The 17,748-nt window shown below is 48.0% G+C and overlaps 1 protein-coding gene across 18 annotated transcripts in view; it reads right to left on the bottom strand.

Annotated features, from left to right (window-relative positions):
- The window catches only part of NOSTRIN (nitric oxide synthase trafficking), a 709,159-nt gene that overhangs the window by 61,738 nt on the left and 629,673 nt on the right, over positions 1-17,748 (bottom strand). The gene's annotated exons all lie outside the window — the stretch shown is intronic.

Consider the following 17,748-nt stretch of genomic DNA (forward strand, 5'->3'; position numbering starts at 1 on the left):
GGGGTTGGAGAGCTCTTTAACGATGCTCAAGAGTTCCTTGTTGTTGTGTATGTTGTTGTCCAGCTGTTCTTTGAACGATGTCTTTTTGGTGGTGCGGATCAGCTTGTGGTGTTTGTGAGTAGCGTTTTTGAGGGCTGTCAGGTTTTTTGTCGTCTGTTCATGGCGCCAGGTTTTCTCGAGGGTTCGGCATGATTTCTTCGATTCTTTGAGGTCGTTGGTGAACCATGTGGCTTTCTTGTTGCCGGGCTAGCCTGGAGGGTTCTTCAGTGGTGTGAGGGTGTCGGCGCAGTTGATGATCCACTGTGTGAGGTTGCGGGCTGCGTTGTTGGTGTCCGTGGTATTGATTGGTGGGTTCTGGCTCAGTGATGTGGTTAGCTGGTTTGTGGTGACTTTGCTCCAGCATCTGAGGGGATATGTGGTGTTGGGATGTGGTCTTCTTGTAGGTGAAATGGATGCAGCTGTGGTCGGTCCAGTGTATTCTGGTGGAGTGGCTGAAGGTAACATGGTCGCTGGCAGAGAAGATGGGGTCGAGCGTGTGGCCGGCGGAGTGGGTGGGGGTGTTAAGCAGTTGCTTGAGTCCGAGCTTGGCGAGGTTGTCTAGAAGGATGGTGGTGTTGTTGTCGTTGTTGTTCTCCAGGTGGAAGTTCAGGTCCCCTAGGTGGATGTAGTCGGATGAGACGAGGTCACGCGGCCTGATGAGGTCAGCGATGGCATAGCTGAATTGAGGGCGTGAGCCCCGGGGTCTGTAGATGAGGGTTCCTCTGTGGGTGGTCTTGGGGTCGGTGCGGATCTGGAAGTGTAGGTGTTCGGCAGTGGTGAGGTTGTCTTCGGTGTTAGTCGAGACGCTGATGGTGCTCCTGTGGATGAAGGCGATTCCTCCTCGGGTTTGGTTGACGCGGTCCTTTCGGATGATCTTGTAGCCGTCCGGGATGGCTATGGCGATGTCAGGGGCTGAAGAGGGGTTCATTCAGGTTTCCGTGAGGAAGGCGACATCTGGTGCTGTTGTGTCGAGAAGGTCTCAAAGTTCGACCGCGTGCTTGTGGACGGAGCGGGTGTTGAGCAGGATGCACTTGAGGTGGTTGTTGTTGCCTGGTCCGGATGGTGGTGTAAAGTTTCGGACGCAGGTGAATTTTCAGCCTAGGCAGGAGAAGGGTCCGTGGGTGCGCTTCGGGGTGGCTCGGTGGCAGAGAGGTGGTCGTCCGGTGTTGAGTGCGTTGAGGGCGGCGGTGTTGTATCTCAGTCGGGTTTCCTGGCTTCGGCGGGGGCCAGGGGTTCTGGCGCTGGGCGAGGTCGAGGCACTGACGGGCACAGACGGGCTTGCCTTTGGCGAGCCTCCGTTGCGCGCCAGCGGCGCGCCCGTTGCACGCGGCCGCTCTGCAGCCTCCATAGGAGGGGCTGTGGGAGGGAGGAGCAGCTGGGAGGCGTGAGTGGGGCGGCCAATGGGATACCAGGGGGGTGGGGCCGCATAGGACGCAGCGGCGGGAAGCGCGAGGGAGCGAGTGGGTGACACAGAAGGCAAAAGGGGGCAGGGGGGAGAGGGCACAAAGTGAAAAACGACAACAACAGTAAAACCAAGTAAAACAAAAGTGGCAACAAGTAAAAGGTGGAATCAGAGTCACGAAAACACAAGAAATAAAAACAAGCACAGGCAATGCAAGGCCGACTTCGGTGGGGAGGGGCGGTCAGATCACAGCGGGTAGCGACAGTGGGACAGCGGCACAGAAGGTCCGTGTGGCGGCTGGGGGGGTGACCTACCTGGTGACAGGGTCAAGGGTCTCTCCCTTCACCACCGTGCAGCCTCCATATGAGGGACTGTGGGAGGAAGGAGCAGCTGGGAGGGGGGAGTGGGGCGGCCGATGGGATACCAGGGGGGCGGGCCGCAAGGGAGGCAGTGGCAGGAAGCACGAGGGAGCTGGTGGGTGACACAGAAGGCAAAAGGGGGCAGGGGGGGAGAGGGCACAAAGGGCACAAAGTGAAAAACGACAACAACAGTAAAACCAAGTAAAACAAAATTGGTCACAAGTAAAAGGCGGAATCAGAGTCACGGAAACACAAGAAATAAAAACAAGCACAGGCAATGCAAGGCAGACCTCGGTGGGCAGAGGTGGTCAGATTACAGCGGGTAGCGCCAGCAGGACAGCGGCACAGGAGGACCGTATGGCGGCTGGGGGGGCAACCTACCTGGTGACAGGGTCAAGGGTCGCTCCCTTCACCACCGCGCGGCCTCCATATGAGGGGCTTTGGGAGGGAGGAGCAGCTGGGAGGCTGGAGTGGCGCGGCCAATGGGATACTAGGGGGGCAGGGCTGCAAGGGAAGCAGCGGCGGGAAGCCCGAGGGAGCTGGTGGGTGACACATAAGGCAAAAGTGAGCAGGGGGGAGAGGGCACAAAGGGCACAAAGTGAAAAACGACAAAAACAGTAAAACCAAGTAAAACAAAAGTGGCAACAAGTAAAAGGCGGAATCAGACTTCCGGAAACACAAGAAATAAAAACAAGCACAGGCAATGCAAGGCTGACCTCGGTGGGGAGAGGTGGTCAGATCACAGCGGGTAGCGGCAGCGGGACAGAGGCACAGGAGGACCGTGTGGCAGCTGGAGGGGCTGGGGGGACCACCTACCTGGTGACAGGGTCATATTTACCAGGTGTGATTCAGTCGGTCATTATGTAGAATGTTTGTCACAATTATTATTATCAGTTCTGAATATTTTAAGATCTTGCTGATATATTTAGCCAAGAGACCAATCTATGTGAAGATTTCTATTAGAAAAGTATATGGTATTCTATATTTTAGCAATTAGATCTAAGAAAGGGCATGCAAAGAGAAGTTTGGCCATGGAGTTGAGTTGCAGGCTGGGTATAACTATAGAGGTGTTTGCCTAACATTAAATTGCAAAACACTTTTAGTGGTTAAGTTTACATTTATAGAAGATCAACAAACTATTACAGTTGTTTTTTGTAGTATCTATCTAACACCCAGTGCCGCTCATTTGTTGATTCTGAAGAAAGTGTTTAGGCTGATACAGGATTTTCAACTATATAGTACCAGACTACTATGATTTGGGCAGTGGGTGATCTTAATGCAAAACATTTGAGCAGATGGTGAGGGAATGATAAATGTTGATGTTTAGATTTACTCCAGATATATAATGCAAGTAAAGAGGGTAGAGGTCATATATTTCTCATGTGGGATAAAAGGTAGAACAACAGAATTGATAGAGATACCCCTAGGTCAAATAGAGGGCAGATATCAACTTTTATTAAGTTGCTATCTCTTATTGGGGGCTGGAGATATTCAGCATTTGAATTTGTGATCTAATTATCATTGTTAAGGCTGTTATTTTTCAATTCTACAGCAGCAAATCTTAACGTTTCACAGGGGTAATATATTTGCAACAGACAGCTAAGAATTAAGAGAACTGTTGATCATCAGATTGTTAGTGTGCAATGATTAGCATATGCCAAAAATGTATTAAATGTTGAATTAGATATAGTGGAAAGGTCCAGACAATTACTGTTACTGTTTGTAGAATAAATTGTCAAAGTGTAATAATCTAGTGTTCAATTTAAAATTCAAAAAACCTAATAAAACCAATAGTAAAATTGACAAATTCAAGTAGTGAAATGCTATTAAGTATTCACTAAATAAAATGAAAATGAAAGAAATCTAGCGCTGTGTGGAAATCTCGCTGGGAAAGTTGTGCTCAAAGGCATCTTTACTAGTTACAGAATAGCTTCTGAATTGCATAAGATATGCCCAGAAGCGAGTATCTCTTTTATGTTATGCTATGTTCATTTGTAAAGCATTCTATCACCCAGGTTAGTATCCTGGCGCTGAGCAGGAATGTGTGCCCAGCTTTGCCTATGGTAGGCTGATTGTGAGAAATTGGGTTGTTGGTTGAGGGTGGTGGAACACTGCTCAAGCAGCAGGCACAATCCTCGTCAGGGTGAATCACAAAAAGTCACTAAATTAAACTGTGCTTGACACTCTGGTAGCTTGGCACAAAAGCATTCAGACTTCACTTAGAGACAATGTATTTATTTAGCAGCCGAGCAGTAATAAAGTTAAAAAAACAACACATGAAAAAGCCCCCACCAATTCATAAAGATACAGTAAATTTTAATATATTTTTTGACACTAGAAAGGCAAAAATCCAATCAGTAGAACCAGTGTTTTGAATTTTTAAAATTTAAAGCGAAAAATAGTGGCTAAAAGATTAAAAGTGCCAACTGCAAAAATCTCGTTGTGCAAGATCAGGGCAAAGTCAAAAGTTATGGCCGACCACGATGGAGCATGGTTGGGATACTGAAATTGGATTTGGACCGGCATTTGCTAACCTTCGGACGTCGATGAAATTTCAAGAAAGAATGCCTGAGGAGGTAAAGGTCAGTGGGGCAAGGCAGCAGACGGTGTTCGAGGAGGAGGTGTCGTGGGAAGCCATTGAATGAAGTTGCAGTGAAGATTTCTACTTTTTGACTTAGTGGGCCTCATTTAAAATAGAATGGCGCAGATCGGTGCTGCAAGCAATTTGTCAGCGCTGCATCAATGTAAAAGTGCAGGAAAGCACCGTATTTACAAGAATACAGCGCATTCCTGTACTGATCCCTATGACGGCGCTAATAAAGCAGACTAGCGCAAATGCAGGCCCCCTTGTGCCATGTTGCAAGGGTACCTGTGTTGCGGAGATGATGGATTTTGAGAAGGAAGGGACACCGTTCTGCACAAAATGAATCAATAGAAGCGATTTCCTCCTTCTATGTGTGCTGCAGAATGCAGCACATAGGGAAAGAGGAAAAACAAGGAGAAATAAGGATATTTCTCCTCGTTGAGCCTCCTTAATGCCACCCCTGGGATAGCGTTAGAATCTGATGCCTTCCTAGGTTTAGGATTCCTCGTAAATCTGGGAATGCTTTAGATTCCAGGGGTGTCACGTGGGAACATCCACAACAACACCCATGGCACGCCTTTTTCATGTAGTGTTCCGAATGAAAGGGGCACTTAAATACAAGGCCATGAAAAGCCACGTAAAGTGCCTTTGTGAGGCCCTATAAATATGCTGCAGCACAATGCACCACCGGAGCATCAAAAAAGTGATGCTCCAGTGGCGCAAAAGTGCTGATACGACCTCATAAAGGAGGCCCAGTAACTTTTTGGAAGCTGAAAATCTGCAGAGGGACAAAGCTGCAGGTTGTAGCCCATGAAGGCGCCACGATGCCAGAACCCCTTATGTGAGAAACCATTGAAGAGGATTTGCTGCTGCCTAGAAAAATGTAGCGGGAGCTGCTACAATGTCAGGCCAACCAGCTACGCACCTTCGGTGGAACAACGATTGCATACATCCCGATCTCTCTGTTCTCAGAGCAGTTTTTGGGAAAACGTTTCCTAAGTCCCAAGTTTAGACTTGGGCTATTTGGGCACCTTTAACACTTTTGGGACCACCTTCAAGGGTCCAGGACTGGAGGGGCAGGACTCACTCAGGCATGGTCCAGGTGTGAGTTCAAGAAGGTTGAGGCCTTTTATGTCCCTGTGGATCTGATCAAGGGCCAGCCAACTGGCCCTTGGAGTCCTTCTGGAAGTCCTTCCTTCAAGTAGAAGTGCAAGGCACAAGCAGCAGCCTTCAAGCAGCAGGCTAGAAGATGCTCAGAGCAGGCTTCAGGCAACAGAGCAGTCAGTAGCGGTCGGCAGTAGGTGTTTCTATAGGGCGGTGACGTGGGCAGGAGGAGGGGCAGGGTGGGGGGAAATAATGTATGGATTACGGAGTTTTACAGGTAAGTAAACATTTAAATACACAAAACGAATTTCGTTGCGCGCACTGCATCACATTTGGTGATGCAGTGCGCGCAACGAAAATTCGTTTTATGTATTTAAATGTTTACTTACCTGTAAAACTCCGTAATCCATACATTATTTCCCCCCACCCTGCCCCTCCTCCTGCCCACGTCACCGCCCTATAGAAACACCTACTGCCGACCGCTACTGAGAGCAGTCCTTCTCAGTGCAGCAAAGCAGTCTTCTGAAGTACCCAGGTCATACCAGCAGGCAGTCCTCAGAGAGTCCCCCCACAGGTTCAGAAAGTGAACTGAAGAGTGGATCTGAGTCCCCCTTTTTATATTGAGTGCCCACTTTAAAGCAGGAAAAACTTCTAGAGACTTCCTCTCACAGAAATGTCTGGAACTCCCTTCCTCCCTGCCCTGGCCCCAGCCTGTCTGCAGGCACAAATGGCTAGTGAGAACTACTTTGGGGCATATTTGCAAGTCCCTATCGCCATGTTTCTGTGGCGGTATGTGCTTCACCTTATTTACAAGACAGTGTTAAGCCACTTAACGTGGCTTAGCGCTGCTTTGTAAATAAGCCCCCCTTTCACACTGTACTTTTTTTTAAATTACTTTATTTATCCATTTCCCAATGATCAAGCAGTGATGTATCTTTTGTTACATAAGATAGCGGACCATTAATATCTATTAAGGAGAGTGTGCGTTCAGACCTAAAATAATACATGGTATGTAGTTCGGGTAGCTAACAGACAGTGAGCTACACAATTAAAGAAACATGTGGAACAAAAGGGACAAGATTAATAAAGAGAGAAAAGAACAGCAACAATAAAAAAGAAAAAAAAACATATGCAATCACATTCATATTACATCCTGTGCATGATAATTAGACAATCAAATCTTTACTCAAAGAAATATTCAGGTGTAAAAAAAATTAAAAAAGGGGGGCGGGGAAATGCATGAAAAAACAAATGTATCCTGCACAAATGCGTGACATCTCAGCCAACCCCCTCAGGCACTATTTGACTAACTAATTGAGACTGACGGGCAGCAGTGATCTTGGCTATGTAAGAAGGGTAAGGCCCCCATATATCAATAGACCTAGACGAACAGGGACCAAGGAGAGTACTCCTTATTGTTAATATTGCAAAATGACAGGCTCCTGAGCCATGACTTCACTCTAGGAGGTCGTCTGTCACATCATATTATTGCAATCTCCCTTTTGGCCAACAAGAGACATATCCCAAAAGCGCAATTTCCGGGGTAGGGACCAGATTCATGCATAAAATGTCACCGAAGGTGCGGTTTACCTGAGACCAATAATCATGCAGAAGGGGACAAGTCCAAGAAAGGGGGGCAAAATCAGCGAACGGGGCCCTGCATTTGGGGAAGTGGTGGGGAGGGCTAGGGTCTATTATATGGGAACCTGCTGGCGTATGGTATTTACGAAGAAATTTAAAATGGATGAGTTTGTGTCTACTGTTCAAGGAAATTTCCTTCGTAGCTTTGCAGCACTGTTCCCACTGAACGTCAGATATAGGTTTCCCCAGATCACCTTCCCATGTGGCGCGCAATTTAGTGTCCAAAGTGGGAAGTGAGGCACTGCATAGTCTGTATAGTTTAGAAATCATATGTGCCCCAGATGTGTTTGTTGATTTAGGAGCGTGAGCGGGGGGGCAGGGTCAGGAGCAAGCAGGAATGTAGGAAACGAAGCTCGTAACATGGATCGTAATCTGGTCAAAATAAATGAGTCCAAGAACGAGCGTTCAACGAAGCGAGGGCCTTCAGATAAAGAAAAAGCGTGGCCATCAGGAAAAAGGTCGCCTATGGTGTCAATGTGAAATTTAGCCAACGTATTTCTGACTACTGATTCCCGGGTTATCGGGAACCAAGAAGCATTGGGAAAAGGAAGGGACGGTGAATATAACTGGTCCAGGCCCAGGAGCTTGCAAAGCCTATCCCAGGCCCAGCCGGTGGATGGGACAGTTTGTATGTCCCGTGGGTCCCGCGCAAGGCCTCGTGACCGTAGAGAGAGGTTCGGGGAGGACCAAATCTGCTTCGGGTTTCAGATACAAAATGTGCGCGTCGGGGTGCGCGTAAGAACATTGTGCAATTAAAAAATAGAGATAAAAATCGGGAACTTCAAATCCACCACGTTCATATGGGAGAGTCAACCACGCCATGTTAACATGTGGATTTTTGTCTCCCCAAACTAAGCACAGCAATAAAGAACGCAGCTGGGAAAAGAAAACCTTGGTAAGCGTTATCGCGATATTATTAAAAAGGTACAAAAAAGGAGGGATTACAACCATTTTATTTATTTCAATTCGTCCAGCCATTAGACAGAGGGAGGCGAATCCATCTTGCAATCTGGCTCTCTAATAAACTAACCGTGCCACCATAATTTAGTCTAATGATGGTGGAGGTGTCCAAGTGGACATGTACCCCCAAATATTTGACTGAGTCATGACACCATTTAAGGGGGAAGGTGCAAGTCCACGACGATGTGCTGGGACTAAGCGGAAAATCACCGACTTGTGCCAGTTGATGCGAAGACCAGAGAATTTGCCAAAGCGAATTATTTCTAAAATAAGTGGTTCAAGATTAATGTGGGGCATTCTGACATATAAATTTGTATCGTCTGCATACAGAGAAACCAGAAGGGGGCGGTAAGAAATTGAAGCCCTCAGTGTAGGTGTTTTTCCTGAAAATGGCGGTCCAGAGGGTCCATCACCAATAGGAAAAACAGCAGGGATAAGGGGCAACCCTGACGGGTGCCTCGTGATAAGGAGAACTGCTCGGTAATCGTGCTATTAAGGCACAGCCTGGCGGTAGGTGCAGTGTATAAAAGTGATACCGTGGAGACGATGCATTCTGGCACGCCCATGCGTCTCATGATGGACAAGAAAAAGGGCCACTCCAAAGAGTCAAATGCTTTCTCAGCCTCGAGGAGGGATCTATTCGGTGTAGAACGGCAAAACCGGTCCTCAGGTTCAAAGAGGTGGAGCAGTGAGGCACAAAACCAGACTGCGCCGGGGATATGAAGGGCCTCCATCAACAATGAAAGCCGAATGGCGATCACTTTCGCCAAGATCTTGTAATCCAAATTTAATAAAGAGAGAGGTCTGTATGAGCTATATAGTTTGGAGTCTCTGCCCGGTTTGGGAAGGAGAATGATGACCGCCTCTCTGAGTGTGGGAGGCAGACTTCTACCAAGCGCAGGAGCAAGGCTTCCTTTTAGGCCTTATAGAATTCAGCAGAAAAGCCGTCTAGACCCGGCGCCGAAGAACCCCGTAACGCATCTATAGCTTCGACTATGCTATCCGGACTGATGGGCATAGCCAGAAATTTCTGCATGCGTTTCTCCAGATAAACCATGGCGATCTCGTTGAGGAAGTTGCCTTGATCTCCCAAATCACCCGTCAGTGTGGATTTATGTAAGGTATTGTAGTAGGACAGGAAGGCATTGCAAATTTCTGGCATGGAGTGAAGAGAATCACCTAGCGGACCCTCAATCTCTGTGATGTATGAGGTGTTATAAGGGGGACGAAGTAGTTGCGCTAATAGTCGGCCAGGCCTGTTGCCCTCTCCATACTGCCGTGTCACAAATTGTTTGGTAAGAAACTTTAATTCCCTGTCTGCTTTGTCTCGAAACTCCATCATTACTGCCAAACGACTGGCTTCCTTCTCGCTGGAGGGGTTCAATAATAGTTCCCTGTCTAGTGCAGGAATGTCTTTCTCTATACAAGACAATGTGGAACGAATGTCCCTCAATACGCCAACATGTTTAGTAATACAAACGCCGTGTATGTACGCCTTGAATCCCTCCCAAAGAACTGCCCAGGAATCCACTGATCCAGTGTTGAGGTCAAAATACTCCTCAATAGCCTGTCTGACTTCTTCTGTAAAGACGGGATCCGCAAGTGCCCTCCCAGGGAAACGCCATTGTCTCTCATATCCACCCAATCTGGGCACTTTCAATTCAAGAACTATTTGGGAGTGGTCCGACGGAGTGCGAAAGAGTGTGAGCAGACTCTCATCCCGACCAGCCACCCCAGGGGAGAGGAGCCAATAGTCAATTCTGGTCCAGGTATTATGAAACCCAGAATGATGGGTGTAATCAGGAAGATGTGGGTGGAGCCTCTCTTCAATATCAATTAAAGAAAAGTGTGTGCAAATGTCAAGCAATACCGGGCGTGATCTAGTTTTAGTGTCGGGGGAAGATGACATGCTGTCTCTGGTGGGATTCATCAATAAGTTAAAGTCGCCCCCTAAAAATCAACAAACCCAGTTCGAGCGTGAGGAGGTGTAACTGTAGTTCTTGGAAAAAAGACGGGGAGTCGACATTAGGGCCATAAATCCCGACCAATGTAATTTTATGTCCCTTTAGGGTCCCAGTGACCATCAAAAAGCTGCCGTCTGTGTCAGTAACAGTATTAGAAAGAGCAAAAGGGACACGTTTATGTATAATTATGGCCACTCCTCTAGAATATCTGCTATAGCCAGAGAAAAACCTGTGTGCTCCCCAGCTAATGGCGATCCGAGTGGAGTCAGAAGGGGACAAATGCGTCTCCTGCAAAAGGCGACATCCACATTACGTCGCACCACTGGAATCCTTGGAAAAGCCCGGGACTGGGTCATCTCGTTCCTCTCCGACAGAACCCAGAGAGTCCGCCTCCCTCCCTTCTGCTCAGAACCCACCGAGATCATCTGCGGCGTACCCCAAGGTTCGTCGCTCAGCCCAACCCTCTTCAATATCTACATGAGCTCCCTCGCCGCCATCGCACGCAAACACAACATCAACATCATCTCCTATGACGACAACACCCAGCTGATACTTTCCCTCACCAAGGACCCAGCTACGGCTAACCCCAACCTTCAGGAAGGCATGAAAGATGTCGCAGAATGGATGAAGCTCAGCCGCCTTAAACTGAACTCAGACAAGACGGAGGTCCTCATCCTCGGACAAACCCCTTCAGCCTGGGACGACTCCTGATGGCCCACGGCGCTGGGCACCGCACCGATACCCGCAGACCACGCACGCAACCTCGCGTTCATCCTGGACCCCCTCCTCACGATGACCAAGCAAGTCAACGCCGTCTCGTCATCATGCTTCAACATCCTATGCATGCTCCGTAAGATCTACCGGTGGATCCCCGCTGAAACCAGAAAGACGGTCACCCATGCCCTCATCACCAGCTGCCTGGACTATGGAAACGCCCTATATGCAGGAACCACCGCCAAACTTCAGAAACGACTACAACGCATTCAGAACGCCTCCGCACGCCTCATCCTCGACATTCCTCGCCACAGTTACATATCCGCCCACCTGAAACACCTGCACTGGCTCCCCATCAACAAGAGGATCACCTTCAGGCTCCTCACCCACGCACACAAAGCACTCCACAACAGAGGCCCCGAATACCTCAACAGCCGCCACTCGTTCTACAGGCCGCCCGTCAACTCTGCTCAGCTAGCCTCGCCCTCGCCACTGTCCCACGGATCCGCAGAACCACTGCCGGAGGAAGATCTTTCTCCTACTTGGCGGCCAAAACGTGGAACTCTCTCCCCGCACGCCTCAGAACTACCCAGGGCCATCTCGCCTTCAGGAAACGCCTCAAGACCTGGCTCTTCGAGCAGCAGTAGCCCCCCCCCCCCCCTCCTTCAGCGCCTTGAGACCCTCTCGGGTGAGTAGCGCGCTCTACAAATGACCTGATTGATTGATTATGTCTAGTGATATAATTGAAAACTTGCATTTCTTAGTATTGTTAAGCCCCCAAACATTCCAGGAAAGCAGTGATAGCCCGGAAGCCCCGGGCTGAAGGCCTACCTTGGCCATGTGAAAAACAAAATCCAGGATAATCTGAAGTGCACGCTACTCCAATTCAATCTAAGAGCATACTAATCAATGTAACAGCCATCACTGAAAAAAACCAAAACAAAACCCGCCCTCCTCCCACCACCCAGCCTCTTGTCAACCCCCAAGAAGCAAACCCAATGGACCCCTTTAGCATAACATTGTAATGCGCATAACATTGACAAGATGTATAAACAATAAACATTTCCAAAAAAGCTCGCAAAAATCAAGAAATCAAAGGCATCCGCCATGGGGGGCAGCAACGCCTCGTGGGTCAGGCAAACCATATGACAAGTCACGAATGAACATTAGTAAAGTATAATATCTTGTAACCCAGCAAGAATAAATAGGACCTGAAACAATGAACTTTCAGCCAGTCCCCGGGTCCGTGAAGAGTTCCACACTGTTCTGGGAATTGCCCTGCACAGGAGAAAGCGAACCAGAAGCGTCAGATGCTCCCGATCCATGTTTCTTGTAGTTCTGGCAAAATTCCTGTGCATCCGTGGGGGTGTCGAAAATGCGAAACCTGCCGGCAACGTCCACCTTCAGTCTTGCTGGATATAGCATTCCATACTTAAGGCCCAGGTTCCTCAGGGTAGCTTTGAAGCCGCTGTATTTTTGTCGCGCCTCCTGGACCATGAGGGTGAAATCCGGGAACAGAGACAAAGAACTGCCCTGCCACCGAATCTCCCCTTTCTTACACGCCGTCCAGAGAGCAGCATCACGATCGCGGAAATTCATGAGTCCAGCAATTATGGGGGGCAGAGGCAAGCCAGGGCGAGGCCGGGCCCCAAGGATTTATGGGCTTGTTCCACCACAAAACCCTGCGTGAATATTTCCCTGCCAAACAGGTCAATGAGTAGTTTTTCCAATAAGACATCCATAACGACCAGTTGACGTCGTCTCTGCCACGCCAAGAATGCAGATGTTGTTGCGTCTGCTACGTGTTTCAAGGTCCTCATTTTTAATGGCCACATCTTTGAGGATTTTTCCACTCGTTCCAGGCGTTTCAGCGATTTGACGCTCCGTCCTCTACGTCCGAGACCCTGGACTCCACCAAGTCCAAGCGTCGGTCGTGAGCCTGAACCTTAGAGCCCATGTCGGCCAGATTTTGCTCAAGGTTGTCGAATCGACTGTCAAGTGACTTAAAACCGGCCCTCATCTCACTCATCATGGTAGTGACTAAAGAAGCTGCATCGTCTCTGTCAACAGGGTCCACAGCGCCCGTGGAAGGATCGGGGGGGCATCATTTGTAAGGAGAGAGGCTTTGTCCAAGCTGAGCTTACGTTGGTTTGGATCCCTCTTCCCCATGGTGTGGAACAGGTGAGAACAGGCGGTAGTAGACCGGTAAAATGGCGGAGACAGATGGTCTTGCGCACGAGGTAAGGATCCGTGCCTGAAGAGAAGCTCTCAATGACACACTCGGGCAGCAGGCAGAGTCAGTGTAAGAGACGCCAGTGTTCAAATTGGGGTAAAGGGAAAGTCTGTGCGAAAGCAGGTATAATCAGCACCCGGGCTTGTGAATACACCCTCCGGTCAAGAGCCGGCTTGGCTGACCAGTCACACCTCCAAAGACCCAGGAGCGAAAACAAAGGGCCGTGCCGAGGAAGGATCTGGTCCCCGACGATGGTGTCGCAATGGGAGGCAGCGGACTCACCCCAGGGTGGTATTTAGGCAGTCGCCGACGTCTCGCCTCTCATGTGGCAGCTGCTAGAATCTTCGGCCCAATGGTCAAGGTGGAGGGCTCAGAGAGATCAGTAATCAGTGAGGGCGTGTAGTAGGCCCCGGGATAGGAGGGCTTCGGCAGCTGGGGCAACCACTAGCTGGCTGGAACGAAAGGAGGAGCTAATGTGGGGGCAGAGGCAAACATGCAACTGTGGGGCTACTTCAGAGAAGGGGAGGTACCTACCCCCGCAGGATCCCCGCCGCGCCCCACCGCGGCCCCCGGAGCGCACATTCCAGCCCCACCTGCCCACCGGGCAGGACCGCAACTCCATTCCCCGGTCCGGGCCGCGCAACAGGCCTGAGAGCCAACTGCACTCCCCAGTAACCGGGAACAGGACGGCCCAACCCCGCGGGCAACAGGAGGGAGAGAGAGGAGGCCCACCGAGTGTCTCAGCGCAGCGCAGCGCGCCAAACGGCCCCCACAGGCGCAAGACTCACCCAATAGCCGGGCACAGATAGTTTGTCCGAGGGAGAAGGCGGCGAGGCCCTCGATCCCCTCCGCCGTTCACGCGCCTCATACACCCTCCAGGAATGGAAGGCTGCCGACGGGGTCTGGTGAAGGATGGATAAGGTTTGCTGGTTTCAGAGTTTGGTTAAACCATCATAATTTAAGCAATTGGAAGCCCGACCAACGGAGCTTCAGGCAGAGGCAGCCATCTTGGTTGCTTCCGTGGCCACGCCCTTCCTTTCACGCTGTACTTAGTGTGAAAGGGGAGGGCAATAGGTGTTGCGGTGGGCGTTCCACCGCAAAACCCATTGATTTTGACACTGCACCCTACTTACAAGTGCAGCGTAAATAGGAGGCAGCACCAAAATGAAGACCAGGGAAAAAGATGTGTTTTGAATCCAAAGGTAGGTGCACAAATAGATGTGGAGCTGCAAAAGAAACAAGCCTCCTTAAGACCTGGCCCCAGACGTTGAAACCGTTTAGCAGACTACATAACACTGAATCCAGAATGATATTCTCATTTTCCTGAAGGAACGGAAAATGCACCTCTTCGGACTTCACCCCAATTCTAATTTTTGTTGCACTTTTCTCAACCATTTACCTTCACTCTATTGTTCTTTGTTTCCAGTGTTATACTACCCGACCCTTGAGGCTAATATCACACTACAGAAACACCTCAAATAAAAAAAGGAAACCAAAAAAAAATCTTGTCATCCTGGCAAAGAAGTGGTAGGTCCCGTATTCACAAACGTAAATGCCCCAACAAAGTCTTTCTGTGTAACATGTTCCACAGGATTCTTGATCTTATAGTGTGTCCTCAAAGAAGCATCCTTATAATTTGAAGTAATGCTTGCCACATTCAACAGGTGCAGAGAACTGTTAGCGATCCATGGTATTTTACGCAATATATCAATTTTGGTGACAAATGTAAATTCTTCTCATGTGCCTTTCACACTTTTTTCACAGTTTGAAGCAAAAAATTTAAATAAGAGACTGGCAATATTTTTCTTATGTTTTGAGGTCTTTTCTAATTTACAACATTCCTAAAAATGGGGCAATTTAGAGCACTGATTGTGATAACTTCTCAAGTTTTAAACCCATCTCAGGCAAGAACTAAATCATTCATAAGTGTAATGAAGGAATGAGATTCTCAGAGGTGTTTGCCTGCTTGTTTATACCAATTTGACCACAGTGATCATGTTGTTAAGTGCTCATATTGTCAAGAGCATAACACTTCCAGATTAGTGGATCATGGATTAATCCTTGCATACATTGATGGCAATAGGAAAAAGCTCACGGTTGCCCTTCACAGGAGATTCTAGTTGTTCATGCTGAAGCCATGCCTTTTTAATGTGTTTATTGGGTTGAGAAAACATATATAAAGCATGATATGTCTGACAGTGGTGGAGGTGAAGCCATTGTACTAGCATTATCACCATTTCCCTCTCATTCTGACTTTGATGTAGTGTGATTCAGGCTGTGCTAAACCTTAGACAGTAGGACCGCCACCACTAAAGCAGTAGCATTGACAATGTTGGTGCCTGTTATCCCTGTCAGCTTAGGGTTGTCTCACCCCCACACTTGTTGACTTCTACCTCCATTTTTTCTGCCCATACTTTTGCTGGCTTTGGGACTCTGTGCCCTTTACCACCGCTAACCAGTGCTAAAGTGCATGTGTTCTCTCCCTAAAACACGTTAGTCTGGCTTATGCCCAATTGGCATATTTAATTTACTTGAAAGCCTCTAGTAAAGTGGCACTATCTGTTCTCAGGACATGTAAAATAAATGCTACTAGTGAGCCTGCAGCACTGATTGTGCCACCCACTTCTGTAGCTCTTTAAACATGTACCAATAAATAGAGAGGCCCCCTGTTAGTTTTCTAGTTTGGTTGCTCTTTAAACATGTGTCAGTCCTGTCATTGCAGAGCCTTTGTGTGCCGTTTTAAAATGTCATGTTGGCCTGCAAAATAAACTTTTTGCTTGGTCCAAACCTTCCTTTTTAATACATATAAGTAACCCATGGGCAGGCCATAGACAGCAAAAAGGGCAGGGTGCAATACATTTAAAGGGTTGGACATGTAATTTTTAAGTTTTACATGTCTTAGTTGTGAAAACCTCTTTAATTAGTTTTTCGGTACTGCAAAGTCTATCTCTTCTATAGGATAACCTTGGAGTTGCCTTATTACATTTTCATAAGTCCAGTTTCCAAATGGAAAGAGATAATAAGTGCATGTTTGCTGTGTCTGTAATCACAATTTAAAATCCTAACTTATGGTGAAGCTCATTTTTGAAAGTCAGCAGTGCCTGTAGCCTGGCTGTGGTCAAATGACTGGGTGTAGCTAACAATTGAGCTGTATGTATTGGCCCTAGACAGTGACAACAATAGGGAGCTTATGTGTGCCTGGATGGTCCATCGCTGGCAGGATGGGAGGGAGGAGCTGAGCACAGCCACACAAAGGGCTGCATACCCCCTGTATTTAGTATGGAGTCTAGACAGGGAAGGCAGGATGAATGGGGACTTCATAGGAAAACTTCTAGAAGCTCCTTCCCCCACTTCAAAGGCACAACTGGGCACAAATACTGGTCCTCGGACACCACCATTTCAGTAAACCTCTGGACCTGTGGATACTCTGCAAGGAAGAAAAAACTGCTGTGCTGCTAAAGGACTGTCACTCCACTGGACCCTGCTTTGCTGAACTGCTGCCTTCTTGCCTGGGTAAGAAGGACTGAGCTTGCATCTCTTGAACCCAGAACCCTGAGTGGCACCAATGGCTAGATGGCTGGCCTCCTGATCTAAAGCCTCAGGAACATAACAGACTTCCAAAAACCTTGCATCTGCACCTGGACTCTGCCATCTGTGAGCTACCCTGTCAATTGGTGCCACCCCAGTCCTGGACCCTTGAAAGTGGGCTTAAGGTACATTTCCAGCCCCTGTGGTCTAGGGTAATTGATGCATCTCTTCTGCCTGGTAACCCGATCAGAACCGATGCATCTCCATTGTTGCACGGATTGGACCCATCGCAAAGACCTGCTTGCCTTCAGACGCATCCTTGGCTCAGACCCTTGCATCTCTCGTTGATGCAGCCTCAATGATGACGCAGACCCCCGCACCGCCACCTCTCTGCATATGGGAACCGAAGCAGCGCTTCAGCTGCGTCATGCATATTTGACACAGACCTATACACTCCATTGTGGTTGACCTGAACTTGTATCTTTGTCCCAGCTCGTCTCAACCAGATTTCCACAGTTGGCGCTTTATGATATTTATTACTATTTGCACCTAAAACTTTAAAATTCTTTATCATCGATTCTACTAACTGGCTTCTTGTAATTGTGATCTTGTTTTATTTAATAAAAATTCCTCTATTTTTCTATCACTGGTGTGTGTTACTGTTTGAAAGATTGCACAAATACTTTACACATAGCCTTTGAGTTAAGCCTGATTGCTCTGTGCCAAGGTACAGGAGAGCTAAATACACAGATTAATTTAGGGTTTGCTTGTAATGTCACCCTTACATGAATTGTAGTTGCTGCTTGAGAAGGGGTTCACCCTCCCCACCAGAAACCCAATTTCTTACAGTGCGCAGGTTTCCATCAAGAACCCAAAAAGTTATGCCTTGCATATTGTCATACTTGTAGTCTATGACAAATAGATGTGGTGGGACTGGAATAGGAGACTCTAGGCTTACTGGTTAATATATCACATATTTAAAAAAGAAATTTGCTGAATTACGAGTATAAATACTGTTTTCAAACAATGCCAATTCACTACACTGCCTTGGGCGGTAAATGTGATCTCATATATACTCTGATCCTCTATGCCACTATAGATGTGAAAACTTGTGCCACACTTAGACCATTAATTGCCTTCCAATTGCTGCTAAAGAAGGATGGCAAAGAATGTAAATGATAGAAAGTAAATATGTTTTTTTTTAAACCGTGTTGAAACTC

This window comes from Lissotriton vulgaris, chromosome 2_1 (assembly GCF_964263255.1).
Source record: "Lissotriton vulgaris chromosome 2_1, aLisVul1.2, whole genome shotgun sequence".
NCBI classification, from domain to species: Eukaryota; Metazoa; Chordata; class Amphibia; order Caudata; family Salamandridae; genus Lissotriton; species Lissotriton vulgaris.